Here is a 14373-nt window from a genome sequence, read left to right as displayed (position 1 = left end):
TTGAAGGATAATTGTTCTGAGCAAAATGAATAACAGCATGTTGTGGGATTTATAACATATAAAGAAGTAAAATATCAGAAAACAGTAGCATGAGAGGATGGAAGAAATGGAAGTATATCGCTTTAAGGTTTTGTGTCAAACATAAGGTGGTATAGTTTTATTTGAAGGAAGACTATAATACCTTGAAAATGTATACTTTAAATTCTAAAACAACCATTAAAAAATAAAACAGGGCCTTCCCTGGTGGCGCAGTGGTTGAGAGTCCACCTGCGGATGCAGGGGACACGGGTTCGTGTCCCGGGCCGGGAAGATCCCACATGCCACGGAGCGGCTGGGCCCGTGAGCCATGGCCGCTGGGCCTGCGCATCTGGAGCCTGTGCTCCGCAATGGGAGAGGCCACAGCAGTGAGAGGCCCGCGTACCGCAAAAAATAAAATAAAATAAAATAAAAAAATAAATAAATAAATAAAAAATAAAACAGTTATAGATAATAAGCCAAAAATGAGATAAAATGGAATTATTAAAAAGAACTCAATCCAGAAGAAGACAAAGAGAAAAATGGGAATAAAGTACAGAGGGGACAAAATTATTATTTCTATAATTTTAAACTAACTCTATCAACAATTTCATCAAATATAAATGATCCAAACACCCCTAATTAAAATTCAGAAATTGTTGGAATGGATAAAAAAAGACCCAAGTACATGATGCCTATAAGAAACCTACTATAATTATGACACAGATCAATAAAAAATAAAATGGTCAGAAAAATTATTTTACACAAACACCAATCATAAGAAAGCTGGAGCATCTAGATTAATACCAAGTTTTTTCTTTTTTCCCTGATTTTTTGTTAGAACATGTTAGTCTCAATTCCTCCTGCTTTTTTACCCCTAAAATTCTTTCTGAAAAAGTATTTTAAGATACATTTTGATCTTGTTTAGGATTGCCAAGTAAATTCTGATGAACATGGAAAATATATATGCAAATCTGAATTTTCTGGCCTATCTTCTGTCCCACCTACACAGCACTAAAATAAACATTACTCTTTCTGCTTTTACCCTTAAAGTTCAAGAATTCGTCTAATTCTGTGTGTAGTTCTGCCCAACAATATTCTGCCAGCATTGAATGCCCAACCCTTCCTGTATTGGCATGGTTGCTAACATCTCAAATTCCTTCTGCTGTATTCTTCACAATCTGATTTTTATAAATTTACTTCCTTTCCATTTCAGTCTTTTAGTTTACATTAGTGCCTTGTTGAATAAATATTTATTGAATAACATAAATCTTCTCCAATATAGGTAGGATACAATTTAAAATTAATAATTCTCTACAGTAGAAGACAATGACAAGTTTCTAGAAACTTTGCATTTATAGGATGAAATTTCATTCTAAGCTAATATAATCAGATTATAACCTGTAAATTTTGAGCTGAAAGGTAAAATATGAGCAGAATTTCAACAGATGAAGACAGGGGAAGAATATCTGAGGAAGAATGGTCCTGCTAAAAGTTTGCCAGACACACAATTTTATGTCTTAGTTTTTCTTTCTTATTTATTTTTCCATCATGTGGAAATATGAGTAGGTAACTTGACTGGAAGAAAGAGACTGTGTCATGAAGATATAGGAAACAGGTTTTGGATATGAATTGAGAAAAAGTAAAACTTTAAAGCCAAACATAGAAATGCAGATGCTATTTTAAAAGAAATAAAAAATCATAGATTTATTCTGGCAAGGAAGTTATAAAATCACAGAGTTGTTTTCACAATATTAATCAGTAAGTCATGAGATAAGTTTCTTGCAATTCTGTCATTAATCATTTATTTGGGTTAGGTAATCCCTCTTCAGATACCCTCTTTTAAAATACAACATGTTAACTTGAAATAGACTACATGATTTAACAGATTTATTTTTTATTATGAAATTCTAAAAGGAAAGTTAAATTTTTTAAAAAAGGAAAACCTTGTCATGCTATATTTTGAAATAAACTTTACTTTTTAGGATAGTTTCAGATTTATAATGAAATTGAGAGTTTCCATATACTACACACCCAGTTTCCACTATTAACATTTTACATTACTATGATTCATTTGTTCCAATTAATGAACCAGTATTGACACATAATTATTAACTAAAGGGCAAAGTTTATTGAGAGTTCTTTAATTGCTAACAGCTTTTTCTGTTCCAGGATCCCTTCCACAATACCACACTATATTTTGTTGTCATGTCCCCTAGGCTGCTCTTGGGTGTTTTTGGTGACCCTAGTAATACAGGTCAGATATTTATACAATGACCTTCTATTGGAATTTGTCTGATATTTTTCTAATGTTTAGGCCTAGGATTATGGGTTTCAAGTAGGACCAGAGAGATGATTTTTATTGCATTAGTTCAAGGGTACATTATGAACATGATTTATAACTCCTGATGTTGGCTTTAATCAGCAGACTGACATACAGTTTGTCACAATTCTCCACTGTAAAGCTACTCTCTCCCAGCCCTTCCCATACCATGGTTTTTGCAAAGCAGTCACTCACTAGGTTATAGCCTACACTTAAGAAGTAGAGAATTATACTGTCTCTCCTTACCAACAGAGTATCTGCATTAGTTATTTGAAATTCTTCTGCATGAAAGATGTATCTATTCATCATTTCAAATTTATTTATTCAATCATTTTTATATCAGCATGGACTCATGATTATTAATTTTATAATTTGGAGTATAATACATTTCTACTTTATTGTCTGGCTTAAATTATTCCAGCTTTGTGTATTGCGAGCTTTTTTCATTCGTTCCTAATCCTTTTGATCCTGTTTGTTTTAAGCACATTTTTACTTCCTGGCAGTATAAAAAATCCAGGTTCATCATATATATATATTTAACATCTTTATTGGAGTATAATTGCTTTACAATGGTGTGTTAGTTTCTGCTTTATAACAAAGTAAGTCAGCTAAACATAAAACCCCATATCTCTTCCCTCTTGCATCTCCCTCCCTCCCACCCTCCCTATCCCACCCCTCTAGGTGGTCACAAAGCACTGAGCTGATCTCCCTGTGCTATGTGGCTGCTTCTCACTAACTCTCGGTTTTACATTTGGTAGTATATTCATATGTCCATGCCACTCTCTCACTTTGTCCCAACTTACCCTTCCCCCTCCCCATGTCCTCAAGTCCATTCTCTAGTAGGTCTGCGTTTTTATTCCCATCCTGCTCCTAGGTTCTTCATAACCTTTTTTTTTCTTTTTTTAGATTCCATATATATGTGTTAACATATGGTATTTGTTTTCTCTTTCTGACTTACTTTCTTCTGTTTCAGACATCCATCTCACTACAAATAACTCAACTTTGTTTCTTTTTATGGCTGAGTAATATTCCATTGTATATATGTGCCACATCTTCTTTATCCATTCATCTGTCACTGGACACTTAGGTTGCCTTCATGTCCTGGCTATTGTAAATAGAGCTGCAATGAAAATTGTGGTACATGACTCTTTTTGAATTATGGTTTCCTCAGGGCATATGCCCAGTAGTGGGATTGCTGGGCTGTATGGTAGTTCTATTTTTAGTTTTTTAAGGAACCTCCATACTGTTCTCCATAGTGGTTTTATCAATTTACATTCCCACCAACAGTGCAAGAGGGTTCCCTTTTCTCCACACCCTCTCCAGCATTTATTGTTTGTAGATTTTTTTGATGATGGCCATTCTGACTGGTGTGAGATGATATTTCATTGTAGTTTTGATTTGCATTTCTCTAATGATTAATGATGTTGAGCATTCTTTCATGTGTTTGTTGGCAATCTGTATATTTTCTTTGGAGAAATGTCTGTTTAGGTCTTCTGCCCAGTTTTGGATTGGGCTTTTTGTTTTTCTGATATTGAGCTGCATGTGCTGCTTGTAAATTTTGAAGATTAATCCTTTGTCAGTTGCTTCATTTGCAGTTATTTTCTCTCATTCTGAGGGTTGTTTTTCTGTCTTGTTTATGGTTTCCTTTGCTATGCAAAAGCTTTTAAGTTTCATTAGGTCCCATTATACCTTGTATATTTCTAAACCAGTCCTGGGATCAGCCATTATTCTAAAGTGCCCAGGCTTGTTTTTCTAAAGAATGGTGTGAGAAACTAAGATTGGATAATAGGGATGATGATTGCTACTGGGATTCTGTTGGTTCTAAACCCTCTTAGCTGACAGAGAAAAGGCATATATGTGTGAATGCTAACATATGTATATACACACTCTATACATATTTCTATATATAATTATCTGTGCATAATATTATATAGAACATATTAAATAATTTAAAGAGTGATATTCCCTTTTTTCTTCTCTGAAAATATTTATGTAAACATGGAAAAATCTATTTCTATAACTTCTTTTTTAAATCACCTGTTTTGTATGTGGGAAACTTTTAAATCACTGATCCAAATTCTTTAATGATTATACGATTAATTATGCTTTCTCTTTCTACTTCAGTGAGTTTTAGCAAGTTAAATTTTCCATTTTATCATTTTCCATAAGGATTTTCAATTCACTAGTGTAAATATTTCCTTAGCTTCCTCTTGTATTTTTAAACCTCTATGCATTTGAAATTAATGCCTCAGTTTCAGTTTCTAATATTGTTTTATCAGTGACCTGCTCATTATTATTATTTTTTTTCTGTATCAATTTTACCCAAGTATTACAATTGTTTTAGTGCTTTCAAGGAAAGGAGAAAACAACAACAAAAAACCTAACTGGAAACTTTCTTGATTATTTTATATTTTATCTAAATCTGTTCTGATTTTCTTATTGTCTGTTTTATTCTATCTTTTTAGGTTGACACTTAACTCAATATTCAGCATCTCTTTTCAGTCATGTCTTAATAGCTATAAATTTTGCCTTAAGTAGTATTTATAGCATCATTTTAATATGTAATATTTTAATATAATTTACTTCTAAATTAATTTCTATTTTATTTATTTCCACTGAGGTATAATTGATTTACATTATATTAGTTTCAGGTGTACAACATAGTGGTTCAAAAATTTTATAGATTATACTCCATTTAAAGGTAGTATAAAATATTAGCCATATTCCCTGTGCCTTATAACATATTGTTGTATCTTATTTATTTTATATATAGTACATTATACCTCTTAATCCCCTACCCCTATCTTGTCTATCCACCTTTTCCTCTCCCCACTGGTAACACTAGTTTGTTCTCTATATCTGTGAGTCTGTTTGTTTTGTTATACTCAATCATTTGTTTGGAAACTGTCAACAAATTGAAAACACAACCTACTGAATGGGAGAAAATATTTGCAGATGATATGATTGATAAAGGGTTTATATCCAAAATATAAAAACAGCTCATACAATTTAACATCAAAAAAACAAACAAGCTGATTAAAAAATGGAAAGAAGATCTGAATAGACATTTGTCCACAGAAGACATACAGATGGCCAACAGGCCCATGAAAAGATGCTTAACATCATTTATCATCAGAGAAATACAAATCAGAACCACAATGAGATATCACCTCATACCTGTCAGAATGGCTATCATCAAAAAGACCACAAACAACAAATGTTGGTGAGGATGTGGGGAAAAGAGAGCACTTGTACATTATTGGTGGAAATGTAAATTGGTGCTGCCATTATTAAAGACAGTATGGGAGTTCCTTAAAAAACTAAAAATAGGGCTTCCCTGGTGGCGCAGTGGTTGAGAGTCTGCCTGCCGATGCAGGGGATGTGGGTTCATGCCCCGGTCTGGGAAGATCCCACATGCCATTGAGAGACTTGGCCCATGAGCCATTACTGCTGAGCCTGCGCATCTGGAGCCTGTGCTCTGCAACCGGAGAGGTCACAACAGTGAGAGGCCTTTGTACCGCAAAAAAAAAAACCAAAAAAAAAAACAAAAAACAACTAAAAATAGAACTTCCATATGATCCAGCAATTCCACTCCTAGGCATATATCTGAAAAAAACCAAAAAGACTAATATGAAAAGATACATGCACCACAATGTTTATAGCAGCATTATGTACAGTGTTATACATATCAATAGTCAAGACATAGAAGCAACTTAAGTGCCCATCAACAAGTGAATATATAAAGAAGATGTGATATAATTATATGTGTATGTATATGTATATAATGTGTACATATAGATGGATTAATATGTAATGTATGTAATAGAATACTGCTCAGCCATAAAAAAGAATGAAATTTTGCTATTTGCAACATTGATGGACCTGAAGGGTATTATGCTTGGTGAAATAAGTCAGTCAGAGAAAGAAAATACTGTATGCTATCACTTACACATGGAGTCTAAAAAAACAATACATTTTAATTTTAATTCCTGCTTGCATTATTTAAAGTTCTTGACATTTTTAATGCATTGATTTAGTCAGCTATCTTTTTATTTGTTTCCAATTAAATCTTTGTGTTCAGAAAATATGTACTAAATTATAATTTGTCCTTTATAAATTCTGGAACATATTTTTGTCTCAATTTATCAATTTTTAAAATATTTCCTATAATTGGAATATAATTGCTTAAAATAATATGTATACTACAACTGTTTTGAGTAATGTCCCAGATATATCCATTATATCTAATTCATCAATTGTATTGTAGAAATATTTTGTATCCTTGTGAGTTCATGAATGTTTTACTCATCAAACCTGGCAATATTTGCCAATGTCTCCTTACATGAGAGCCAGTTTATTACTTATTACTTATGTTTCTGAAAAATTTTGTCATATACGTTTGAATATGTATTATTGAGTATATACATATTTAAAAATATTACATTTTCCTTTTGACTTGATACCTTTATTATTATGAGATTACCTTCTTGGACTCTAATAATTCTCTCTTTTTTTTTAACTTAGAATCTTCCTTGTGTGATTTTTATGTAGACCAGTCTCTTCTTTGTTAGTGTTTACCTGACATATCTTGTCCTGTTTATTTAACTCTCCTTCTATGATTCTATGTATTTATGTTTCATTTCCAACAGCATATATGTGAGTTTTGTTTATTAATTAACTCTGAAAATCTTGTTTTTTGCCTTTTTCATTTACATATATTATCATTTGTTTTAATTACTAATATATCTTGATATATTTTTACCATCTTATTTTTATTTTAACTGATTTTGTGATTGTTTTATTTTATTTGTGTGTTTACTTTTTTACTTTAGTACCTTCTTTTGGGTTTCCTGTGTTTTTTCTCTTTTTTACCTTTACCTTTTATAACTATGCTTTATAAGTCACTATAATGATCACACTATGTATTTTCATATGCATATGGAATTTAAACCAGTTAAACCAATCCAAAACTGGTTATTTACAATATTTGTTAGGTAGCAGAACTTGGAAACTAAGTTTGGCTCTCAAGAACGATTCAATCTAATAAGCATATAAAAATACAAATAAAAATGATGTCAGGCCGTATAAAACTATCATGAAATTCAATGGAACGTGAATTTAGAGTCAGAGTCAGTTAAAATAAAAGTTGAGAGAAAAATTATAAAACTTTTACTAAACAGGAGAATTTGCTCTGAGTTCTTGAATACCACATAGATATTTAACTGTTGTAGGTGGATAGAGAAAATAGTTTATAAGAAAGGACCTGTGAAACAACTAAAGGGGACCTTGGATAATATGTTTTGGCTGAAGTGTGTGTGTGTGTGTGTGTGAGTATGTGTTTGTGTGTGTGAATATGTGCATCTGCAGAAGTAGAAGTCAATTAGTAGTAGGAGGAAGAGCACTAGCTAATAGTGGTAATAGTAGTACATTGTAAAGCTTGATGGGAAAAAAAAATAGACATATACTTATTGACATACTATGAAATGCTTCCTTTTATATTTAATGGTTAACCAATAAAATATTTTGAACAAGGGCATGATACATTCAAGACTTCACTGTGTGCAAAAATTTAGAATAGTTTATTAAATGACAGAAAATCTATTGCTATTTAAGAGATATTTGATAGAGTAAGGACAGAAACAAAATGAGTTCTCAGTTTGAGACAGATATACTGTGTCTTGAAAGCTGAAATTTTCAAGACATATAATGAAGGTAAAATCTATAGAAACTGTCAACTGTTTAGATTTTTGGAGAGAGGATTGCTTGAGGATGGAAGAAGTTCAGACAAAGAACTGTCCAAGATCTGGAATTGTGTGATATATTAAATATTCACCAACTTATAAGACTCTAGAGAAACAAAATTGAGGAAACAATCACATGTACAAGCACACACACAGGCACACACCTATACAGGTTTTGCCCTTGTTGCATTTTATTGGTAGAATGTCAAATAAATATCCATATAAATATATGGTTGTGTTTTGCATCTGTGTTTTGTATAAAGCAGGTTCTCTTATAAAAATATTACCAATTCTCATGTTCTTTTTTAGGAGAAGAGACTGGTCCATTATGGAAAAATTGTTGAATTCAGATAGTGATGGAGAATTTTAAAATACATAAGTAAATCTGAAGATATTTTTTTTTCTTTTTTTGGTTATGAGGAAAGCTGATGAGTTTAGTCTCTTCCAGCTTGAGTTTGAAAGGTCTAGAAGCATGCATAAGACTTCTACAATCAAAGTTTTCCTCTTGTAGAATTATCAAGTATTGTTAAAAAAAAGACAGACGTGTAAAATTTTCATTGTTTCTATGTTGGGTAAAGAATGGTAGTAAGGTTTAGGAAGAGAGGTGGAAAAGGTAATACAGGCAGTGCTTATTTTATTTAATATTTATGAAGTTGTCTTCTATGACTAAAGATTGAGATATATATTTACCTATTTCCAAGAAGCCAAACCATAACCAAGGATTACATAAATGAGACTTCACTCTTTCGTTGCTGGTGTTACATGAGCCTATGTAAAGATGGAGGGCTCTGATTTTGGTAATAGAAATTTTTTCAGGAGAGATAAAATCACTAGTTTCACTTTCTCTTATTTTGTCTATGTGTTTGCACAAATTTTTAGTGAAATATGTATCAGTAATTCATAGCTTTTTCTGACCAATCTCTAAAGTTCCTTAAAATTCTATGAGATAAAGAGAACTGTAGCAAAATTGGGATGTTGAGAAATATCCTGTTTTCTTAATAACTTTAAATTTGAATTAAAATATAGGAATACTTAATAGGAATTTTCAACTTTAGAGTACACTTTAGTAACTACCTTTGCCATAAATAAGTACAAATTCATCTATATACTCTATTATTCCTCTATGTAAATTAAAATTGGAATTTTATTGCAATATCTTTGTAACCACATTGTAGAGAATGTTTAGATCGTTTCATCAAGAAGACAACAAAAGATATCCAAAACCAATAATGTATTTTGGTCTAAAATATAGTATAAAATGAACTTTAGTCTTTTTTGCTTTATTAGATTTGCATTTGCATACCCTGTTTGCCCATGGATTCTGTATTTAGTCCTCCTGGATAGTCTTTGAATTCTATGGCAAAGAAAGAATCATTATTTACAATTCATTGGTATGTACATTTCTATTTTGAACCATGTGGGAAGTTCTCCTAATTTATACATGCTCTTGACAGGTTCATATGGCTTCTGACACAAGTTGGCTAAAATGATTAAAGCTTAAGGATGATTGAACATATTCAATATATTTCAGAAAACAGAAATGCATAAATTACTTTGTTGTCTCTTTAAATTATAAGAAACAAAGAATTCTCTTTTGAGATTCAGGCAGCACACAGGATCTAATTTCTCTAATTAGTTGCTGTGTTTCTGTTTCCATGGCATCCATCCACAAGCCACCATCACAATCTAAAATGAGTTTCTTTTTAAATGACAGACATTTTAGTGAAGACATCTAAAAGTGCTGAAGGAATATTGGAAGGTTTTACAAAATTTTGTAAAATGTCTGAAAAGCAAAAAGTTTCTTTTATCGATTTCTTGAGAGAGTGTCCATTCTCTGAAAGAGAGAGAATATCTGCCTTATTTTAAGTTTTGCTGTCTTATTTTCATTCATTTCATTGATTTTATCAATCGGAACCTCTATACCTATTTACTTCTATATATCTTTACCATATCTATCTGTATAATTTTCATCTATTTACTCCTATATCTAGATACAGTTTCATGGGGGAAACCTTCAAAAGAGGTCATGAATTTTAATTATTTAAAGATTTCAATTTGTATGCTATATTCATCTGAGACTCTTGTCTGTCTTAATAGTCATTGTATTTTTTTCCCTCTATATTTTCTCTCTTAATAATAGAACCACTGGTTCTTAACTAAGAACTTTACTAGATGAAATTAAGAATTGGTGTCCTAGCCTTGTGGCAAAGTGTGTCAAGAGATATGAAATTTGAGATGAAAGTTAGGGGCAAAACTCATGCCGATTATGTTGAAAGGGAAATGGTAGTGAAATTAAAAGACAACAACAACAACTCTTTGTGTGGTGGGTGGTTCCTTCTTACACTTTTAGACAAATTCTAGGAGAACGATATTCTTAGTCTTTAGGTAACCCTTCCATTAACAAAGAAGGAATAGTATTAAGGTTTTGCTAAATCAGAAGCTCTCTGCCTGTAGCAGGCAATTGGACTTGACTGAGTGACTCATCTTATGAAGTCTTTAATTCATCCACTAATTCTGTACCAGAAATGGAAGCAATTAAAAGTGCTGTGAAGCTGCAGATTTAGCAGCCTGCTACTGGTATTCCACTTTATAAAGGCTGTGAGCTGACCAGCCAAAATTGGATTAAGGACATTGCCATCTCAGGCAAATGCTGTGAGAGGATTCTAAGGTAGCTGTTATTAAATTGAGATAGAGTGTGGTGGGCCAGGAGGGAAACAGAGGCCAATAACTTAAAAAATATATATATGTACAGTCTTAAAGACACTATCTAGATAAAAAATTTAGTTGTGATAACACACATTAGGATTATTTTTGTTGCTGTAAGCCACCAGTTGAAGTAATTTGGTATGCTGCAATAGGTTACTAATACACCATGAGAGTTTAATAATATACACATCTGGTATCCTGAGTTGCTTTCTTCCAGCAGTAAAATATATAGTATAATATTAATATAAAATTACACACACACACAGAATCTTTATGTCTCGTGAGACAGCCAGTTTAAATTACAGGCTAGACAATGAGATAAACAGCAAAGCTCTGCTCCTCATCAGTTTATTTGTTTGCTCTGCAAGGCAGTCTATATATCTCCCTTATTTTTTAATCCAAGGAAACTATAGAAGCAAATATTATTGCCATCTATTTTCCCTTGCTCATAGGTTTGTTTTTGTACTTTGAGAGTTTATCAAAAAGGGAATCTCTCTACCATTTTTTAATTCACTGATGTTATACTGCATTCCTCTGATTCAAAGTGTCCTTCAAATTTTAACAATCCTGATGAATTATACAACTATATGAATATGAAAAGACATTAATATTTTTGGAATGCTAACATTGAGAAAAGGAAGTAAATAATTTAATCTAGGAATATATCAATTATTCCAGTTTCTCCTCTCTAAGTGGAAATTGAGGCATGAAGAAGGGAAGAATTGATGATGATACTGCAATTGCAAAAGGATATGCATAAGAACTGTAAGTATAATAAATAATAAATCAAAAGCATTTATTTTCACATGGAGGTAAAAAATACATATATTATTGATTTTAATAATGATGTTTAGTGGTAATTATCAGCTAAGAATATTGAGTTGCAAATGTAGAAAATATAAAAATAACAGTGCAATAATATTAAAAATTAAGGATTGATTAATTTATAGAAGTACTGTACATGTACATGAAAACTTTTAATTAAACAGAATTTTTAAAATTATGAGCAAATAAATGTTAATAATTTGACTGAGAAAAAAACACAAAACTGAAAGATGGGAAATGAAAGTTGGGCTTAGTTATTATTCAGCTGTGATCAAGATCAGGTAACTTAATCTGTTTCAGTCTCTGATTTTTTTTGTGTAAAGTGATAGTATTTGTCTCTTGAATTTAAATATGAATGAATGGTGGGAGATTATAGTTGTCTTCAGCAAGACTAAAAACAATATTAAACATTATTAACTGAGCATTGACGAATCATGGACAAAATTTATAAATCAAAATGTTTACAAAATAATAAAGGACAAATAAGATTAATGTAAACTAATTCATTAAAGTGTATTGCATTAGTTGCTGTGTGTTATATACTTGGAATAAAAATCTGATCATGTTTTCAAGAGTTTATACTCTAGTGAGAGATATAAAATACTAAAAAGCACTTATAGTGTGAAGATAAGTACTAGTTATTTCCTAAGTCTCCTTAGAAGAAGAGTTAGGCATGAAAATTGAGCAGGAACTACACCTTAAAAGAGTGGGAAGTGGAGCTGGGCATGGCATAGATGGGAGCTGGAATTAGTCATGGGAAGGTTGAGATGGAGAAAGGTATTCTAAGTAAAGTCAAGAACATAGTCAAGGTTTGAAGACAATGGAGAAATGGTACTTTGGGAGAAAGTTCAGTGATATGGGAAGGCAGAAGCATACAGTTCTTGGCGGTAAGTATTTAGATGTGAGGTATGAGAGTAAAGCAAGGGAAGTTTATAAACAATCACATAAAATTTAGAGCAGATTAAAAAAAATAAGCATATAACAAAACAAATTCAGCTTCAAAGAAAATGAACAAAGACAGCATTTTAGAATAAAATAGACCATATGGAATATACATGCATGGTATGAAATATTTATGAATCAATAAAAATTAAGATAATAATTTCTTGTTAAATTGTATGGATCTTCACTCTAAAGAAAATCACCAGTAATCCAAATGTTAGTTGTATGTTATTTGATTTCAAAAAACAAAATTTCTTTCCAGATATTTAGGTTTGGATGATCTGATGTTATGCCTTATGTTGAGCTCAGGAAAACCAAATAAGCAGATAGCACTGGCCTTCACAAGACTGGAGACAAGAAAGCCATCAGGAAACAAGGCATATTCCCTCTGCCTCTTTATCTAGCTCACCACCCTCCTCTCTTCCATACAGACAAACCTGATTTCTTTTCATCTTTGTTCTGGATATCTGCTTCATTCTACCACTACTCTCTGAGAATTAGCTTTTGAAGCACACATAGACCAAGGCTGTAGATCTAACCCTAGAGTCAGAATTTGAATATTATATATACAAAGTCCTGATCAGAATGTAGAGTCTTTGTAACATTTTATGTAAGATTGAGAAGGTGTGCAAGTGAGGGTTTGATGACTAGAACTCTTGTGTCACATTGTTACAAAATTTCCTCCCCACACCGTAACCCCCCATAATCACATAATGTGAATTTATATCCTTGTGTATTCTACTTCTTCACTATGCCTGGCCTTATGGCTTGCTTGGATGAATAGAATGTAATGGAAGATATATTCTACACATTCCATGCTTGGTCTTTTAAGAGGCTTTGCAATTTCTGCTTTCGCTCTCTTGGGGCCTGAGAAATCTTGACCATCCTGCTATAGTGAATTTCTACTAATGGATGATCAAAGAAACTCAAATTGTTACTAAGATGTTATGCATTAAATATTGGGATACAAGGAGACCTTGGATATAGTATACATGTGAAACAAATTACAGAAAGTTTGTTCAGCTATAGCAAATAACAAGATTTATTAATGACAGTTGACTAAAGACTAAGATTGATATTACATTATGAAGGTAGTCCATCCTTCAAGGAGCAGGACATCAAAGAGAACTTCTTTAGTAATACTCAACTTAGTGTATCCCAGCATACTTGTTAACAACTGTAATGGTTTTGTAATGTATCAACTTGACTAGGATAAATAATCTTTTTAAAATTCCCTTATTGGGTTGAGGTACAATATTCATGTTTGCATGAAATTTGAGAAGTATCAGTATTACTGTCTTTTATGCTCTAGAAGTTGGGGCAGGGTCACCAGAAGCTTTTGTAGCTCACACACATTGTTATTTACCTGCTGACTCACCATGTTTCTATGAGACAGTAACTGGTTCCACAATTCCCCCACCTTACTTTGGGTCCTCTAGTTTTTTAACTTCTACGCCAAGCGGGAATAGCTCCCTGAAAAGGGAACCTATTTCTTATGAAGGACATTACAGCATCAAGGTTGGAAAGGTAAGAACTAGAATGCTGTGGGTAGGCAGAATAATGGCCCCCCAAAAATGTCCACACCCTAATCTCCAAACCTGTCTATATATTACCTTAAAAAGAATCTTTGCAGACATCATTGAATTAAACTCTTGAGATAAAAACTATCCTGTATTATCAGGGTGGTCTCAATATAATCACAAGAGAGGAAGAGAGGAGGGTCTGAATCATACAGTGTTATGTGACAATGGAAGAAGAGGTCATGTTCAGAGAGAGATTTGAAGATGCTATGCTGTTGGCTTTTAAGATGGAGGAAAGGAT

Source organism: Lipotes vexillifer, unplaced genomic scaffold, assembly GCF_000442215.2.
Source record: "Lipotes vexillifer unplaced genomic scaffold, Lipotes_vexillifer_v1.1 scaffold347, whole genome shotgun sequence".
NCBI lineage: Eukaryota > Metazoa > Chordata > Mammalia > Artiodactyla > Lipotidae > Lipotes > Lipotes vexillifer.
Note: the sequence above shows the minus strand (reverse complement) of the source record.